Raw genomic sequence first — 6,000 nt, 5'->3', positions numbered from 1 at the left:
TTTGGGAGCTCGGGGAGTTGGCCTGCACCCCTGTCCCTTCAGGCTTGCGGGGTGCTGTGTTTTCTGTGGAAAACGTGGTCTCTGTTCCACCCTTTCGCTGCCCCCCTCTCCTAACTTCCTCGCTCATGTTGCACAAGACCTGGGATAAAAGTCAGAGCCCTGGGGACTCTCCACAGGAATCTGCAGGGCAGGAGGAGCCCTGAAATGTGACAGCTGGGAGGCTGTTTGCATTACCTTGTAACCCCCCTGCTCCTTCCAGGAAGCACCAAAAGAGCATCTGGCCCCTCTTCAAAAACAGAGAGAAGCAGCCAAAGCCGGGGAGGAGCAGCAAAGTGAGGAGCTGCTGGTAGGTGCCCAGAGCCCCCTGCCCTCAGCTTGGCCTGGGATCTGAGCTCCCTGAGTGACGTGGTGAGTGCAGGGCCCATCCTGCCAGCCTCAGCCAGGAAACCGTCCCCGCTGAAGCCCAGGGAGAGTGCAGGGTCGGACATGTGTGGGTGACACGATGCCCTTAGGGTGCAAGAGGGTCTGGGTGGGTGTCAGTCTGTGTTAGCCCAGAGACCCTGCCCAAGGGCTGTTTGGATGTTACAGTGACCGGGTCCTTTCTAGCACCTAGGGGACATGGGGAGGAAGGAGAGGAAACGGGCTGCAGAGATGGAGGGTTTGGCTCAGGGCAATTTGATGAGGTTTGGGGAGAAGATTCCCTCCTGTTGGCGATGTACAGCTCACCCCTGCCCTGAGCCTCCACCCATCCTGGCCTATGTGAATTTCCCATCCTCCACTGTAAGACACCCCGTGATCTGGTCAATAACTCCCCCCATTAGGAGGCACATGTATGATTCTCCCTTGTTACTGAGCTGCCCTCTCCCTGTGATTGCAGAAGGAGATGGATGCCGAGAGAGAAAAAATCATCTCAGTGTGGAAGGAGCTGCAGGGGTTTCTGGAGGAGCAGGAGCAGCTGCTGCTGTCCCAGCTGGAGGAGCTAGAGAGAGCCATTGTCAAGAGAAGGGATGAGGGCGTCCAGGAAATTTCCCTGCTCAGTGAGAGGGGAGGAGAGGAGGAGCAGCAGTCGCTGAGCCGATCCCTGCAGGTCAGGCTGTGTCATTGAAATAACAACCTGCAGCTTTTCTATAGGAGCTTCTCCGCCCCACACCCCAAAGCCCTTTACAAAGCGGGTTCAGGGGCGTGATCCCTGTGGGACAAAGGGGGAAGCAATGCAGAGGGAGGGGCAGAGCCCTGCCCACGGTCACACGGTGAGTCTGTGGTAGAGCCAGGGATGGATCCTGGGAATCCTGGATGCTGCAATCCCAGGATCTTCTCTCCTGCCCTGCAAATGTCTGTCTGCATTGGTACTTTGAGGGTGAAATCCCTTCCCCCATGCAGAGGTCCCGACCCAAGCCGAAGGCCCCACTCACCAAAGGTTAATGGGTTTACTGGGACAGGGGGGCTGTGGGGCTCTCAGCACTGGGGGGAATTTGACTCTCAAGACAGAGAAAAATTCCTCCTGTAAAGCATTGGGGGAGAAACTTGCCCCAGTGGCAACCTCCCGGGTGGGATGGCTAGGGCTGCTGAGAGCAAATGGCCCTGCTGGTGGGGACGGGGGAGAAGGCACCTGCTCTCTGAACAGGAACCAGAGTGCCTGAAATTCCCCAAATACCAGAGGCTCCCATGGTGACTCCCTGCATAGCAGGAGGCTTCCCCTGCCCCAGACAAGTCCTCTGACTGTCTCTTTTTTTCCTCCCTCTCTAGGGTGCTGGTAGTGCTGGGAGCAGGTAGGTCCCTGGCTCTGTTTCACTCCCCTCATGGGAGGGGGCTGAAGCTTTGGTAACTGCCCTGAATACGGAGGTCGTACTGCACTTGAGGTGTGACACGCTGGCTTAGAGGCCGAGATTCTCTCTGACAGCGAATCACACCGGGGCTGTCAGACATATGGCCGGAGCTGGCGTCACTGTCATGTTTCATGCTGCTGGTCTCTGCTCTCGGCTGGGAGCCTGGGGCAAAAGTCAGTGAGTTTCTTCACCTGCTCCCTGCAGGACTAGCCTGGTCAATGGCCTGGCTGAGCCCTGAAATTTACATGGCTGCCCCGTTCCAGCCGGCAGCACAAGCATTTTTTGGTTCAGACAGTTACATTTCTCAGCACATTCTTGCTCTCTGTTCTACCCCTTCCCTTACCCAGAAAACATACTTTATCTTGACCAAAGTTTAAGGCCTAAACAGTTTACTTCAACACTCCCCACAGAACCACGGCATCCCAGAGAAAGCTCCTATACCTGTCTTTTTTCCTTGCCTCAAAGTTTCCCCACGTCCCATCTCTCGGGGCCCATGCAGAACACAGGGCTGGGAGCAGGTGACTCACTAGAACAGCGACCATCTCAGGCTGCAAAGCTCAGATCCAGGTGTCCTTGGATTTGTGGGTTGCTGGGGCTCGGGTCAGGGATCAGGCCCATTTCTCACCCCTCCTCCTGTCCCTGGCAGAGAGGCCAGGATATCCAAGAAGCCAGAGCCGAGGTTTGTGGTGCTGGAGAAGAGACTCGGCGATTTCTCTCTGAAAAGTGCCAACCTGCAGGAGGTGCTTCTGGGATTCAAAGGTGAATGGGAGTCTGGGGGTGGCATCTCCCCTTGTTAGAGCGACCCACACCCTGGGGAGGAGTCAGGAACTCTAGTGATGTCACAGAGCCTGAGCCTGTCTCACAGCCCCACCTCAGCCAGTCGCCCGTCCCCATGGGGGTAGCCCTGCGTGGCTGCCTCTGTGTCCAATGACTGTCTTACTGGCCTCAGTTTGTGTCACCGTCTTGTAGTTAAAAGCCATTAATACATTAATTAATTACCATTAATTACATTAATAACCAATGGGAACTTCTCCATGCATGCGAGGGCCTGAATTCTCACCTCTCCCGTCCTCTCCTTCCCCCAGAGACTCTGCGCCTGGAGCTGGGGAGCGACACAGGTACGTGTCTGTCTCTGACGGGCCGTGGGGTGATATCCAACCAATAACCGTGTTAGGGACTGGGTATCCCGGCCTCCAGCCCCTGTGTGGACCTGGAAATTGTGTAATAGGGTGAAGCTGGGTGAGCCCCGTGACTGACGGATTCACTCCAGCTGTGACATCTGATGGGGATTCAGAGCGAATCCTGATCCCAGGGGTGTGCTTCCCTTTGGGGAAAGGAACAACACTCTGAATGGTGCTAAACAGGATGAGACAGAGACAAAATAACCGCACACTGAGGAGTCTGACAGCTTTAATGAGTGATTGAGGTAGGGTGGGGTCCCGGTATACCCTGTATAGACCGACTCTGGCTGAGCAATGGGGCTGGAACACTGGATACAGACTGGCAATGAGGGTTTTCATTTTGCACAAAGAGGGAGCTGCTGTCATGCGTGTTTGTGTTTCTCACATTTTCTCACCCCTTACATTTACAGTGAAAAGAGAATAAAACACATAACAAGGCTGATCTATAACCTGCCTGTGTGTGTTTCAAGAGGCTGACTGAGAACAGTTGTTCTTGAGGGTGAAATGGGCAGTAAGTGGCGGAGTGAGGTTTTTCTTTGTTTAAGATCATAATAAATCCATCCATATCTCATAGCCCATCTGGTTGTCTGTCAAGAACCCCTTGGGGTTGCAACCCCACAGCTGAGAAATGCTGCACTTGATCATTCAATGTTTTCTATCCTGTATTGGCTGTGGATCGGAAGAGAGCGTCACATTGTGTATGGACCAAGTCTGAAATGTGTAGTTAGCTGCTTTAGCAGAGATGGATCCACCCTGGGAAATATTAATTTCAACGAAACCCACATTCATGATTTTTTCCATCGTTTGGAATCCCAGCTGTGACATTAGGCGGCCTGAAACTGTGCAAAATAACCCTTTCTCTGCTGCATCTCTATCGCAGCCAGAGAGCCTGAAACCCCATCAGTGCTTCGTAGAGACGGGGATGAAGCAGAAAGTTTGGGTCCAAAACGGGATTAGCTCTTTCAGGATAGTGAAGACATCTAGGAATAAACCATAACCACATCTCTGAGCCAGGAGGGGAGAGAAAAAGTGAGGAGGAATAAGCGGGGAGTGAGGTGACAAGCACCTGCTCTGATCCAGTTATTGTATCATCACTAAACAGATTTTGCCTTTTCCCTACCCCTGTGTCTTTCCCCCTCCGCTGGGGAATGTGCTGCCCTCGGGAACCATGTCGAGTTTTAAAGGGTCTCAGTGGGTTAATTCTGGTGGGACGGGTTGGCTCTGCCTTACAATAAAGTGACTGAGAATTTCCTAGCATGAAAGTCTAGAACATCTCTGCGGAGAAAGTGCCAGTGAGAACCGCGATGAGAAATGACTAAAAGTCTGTTCTGAAATGTCCCCAATAACCCTTCTCCCCCGGACAGGCTGCAGAATAACGGCCACGGGTCACTCCAGATTCTCCCATCCTGCTCGGGGCAGAGAAGTGGCTGCAGTGGAACTGGCTCAGGTGGGGATTATGAGGCAATGGCTGGTGGGTTCCTGTAGAGGCAAGAGGGGTCAGTCAATGCACGGGAAGTGGGAGCATCCCGGGAGTTAAAGCTGAGGGTGGGAGGGGGCACAGGAAGTGCACAGGGTGGAGGAAGGGAGGGGGACAAGGTGTGATGAACCTGCTGGGACTAGTTAAATCTGGGGCCTGGATTGGAGGAATACACCCATAGGGGTTGGTCGAGGAAATTCCCCTATTTGTGGGACAGGGAACAAACCGGTCTGGGCTGGGAAAACTTGCCTGGCTCTCGGTGCTGGAGCATGGATCTGCTAACCAGAGGTTGCTGTGTCAGAGGAAGGGGGCACCCACCCATGAGGATTAGGGGAGATGCCCCATCCCCTGACGTCCAGCTGCTGGCAGTGGCGGGGTGTTGAGATTTCTACAAGCGGGGTCTCTCCCTGGACCTGCTGGGGGCTGCATCTCCTGTGTCAGCCTCTGGCAAGTCGTGTGTGATGACAGTGAACACCACCTCTGTCTGTTGTGAAGGGTTGAGGGGCTTCCCCTATCTCCCCTCACACTAATACCTCTTGGATGCTCCGAGGAGGCTGTGGGTGGGACTCGGCTGAGTGTGTGTCTGTTGGATAGGCCCTGCTCCCCCGTGTATAGTGGGGGGGGGGGATGACGGGGGCAGCAGGTGCTGAGTGCGGGACTCTTGTTCTTTCAGGGGCCGGTGACCTTCGAGGAAGTGGCTGTGTATTTCACCGAGGAGGAGTGGACTCTGCTGGACCCCCGTCAGAGAGCCCTGTACAGAGACGTGACGCAGGAGAACCGTGAGAACGTGGCCTCGCTAGGTAAGGATCCCTGTCCCCTGGGTTACTAGAAGGGGAAATGAAGTGTTAAGGTTCATGTCACCCCTACACTGCATCCTCAACTCTGCCCTGATTCAGCAACCCCCCAACCTGTCAGTGACACACGGACCAGCACTCTGCTCTGCCCACCACAGGATGCTCAGGGAACAGAGCACAGGGTCTGCGTAGCACAAAGTCTAACGTCTTCTCTTCGCTAAGGGACAACTTGAGTTCAGGTCTTATGTAGCGAACAGAAGCTTCCATCACGTGGCCTGCACTCAAAGATTGAGCCTGTGCCATGCTAATCCTCACGGACTTGCAAAATATTATTTAAGAACATAAAAACGGCCAGACTGGGCCAGGCCAATGGTTCATCCAACCCAGTGTCCTGTCTTCCCACATTGGTCAATTCCAGGGTTTTCAGAGGGAATGAACAGAACAGGGCAATTTGTGAAGTTATCCATCCTGTCGCCCATTCTCAGCTTCTGGCAAACAGAGGCTGGGGACAATACAGAGTATGGTTTTTCATCCCTACCCATCCTGGCAAATAGCCATTGAAGGATCTATCCTCCAGGAACTTATCTAGTTCTTTCTTGAACCCTGTTACTGTCTTGAGCTTCTCGACATCCTCTGGCAAGGAGTTCCACTGGTTGACTGTGCGTCGTGTGACGAAATACTTCCCCTTGTTTATTTTAAACCTGCTGCTTATTCATTTTATT

General features: G+C 53.7%; 1 pseudogene; it reads left to right on the top strand.

Annotated features, from left to right (window-relative positions):
* Window positions 1–236: 236 nt before the first annotated feature.
* LOC137144315 (zinc finger protein 850-like) overlaps window positions 237–6,000 on the top strand; it is a 36,066-nt pseudogene continuing 30,302 nt past the window's right edge.

Source organism: Emydura macquarii, unplaced genomic scaffold, assembly GCF_026122565.2.
Source record: "Emydura macquarii macquarii isolate MOO-44397 ecotype Brisbane River unplaced genomic scaffold, CSIRO-AGI_Emac_v2 contig_3450, whole genome shotgun sequence".
In the NCBI taxonomy this organism is placed as follows: domain Eukaryota; kingdom Metazoa; phylum Chordata; order Testudines; family Chelidae; genus Emydura; species Emydura macquarii.
The sequence above is the reverse complement of the archived record's forward strand: the minus strand, read 5'-3'. Positions and strand labels throughout refer to the sequence as shown.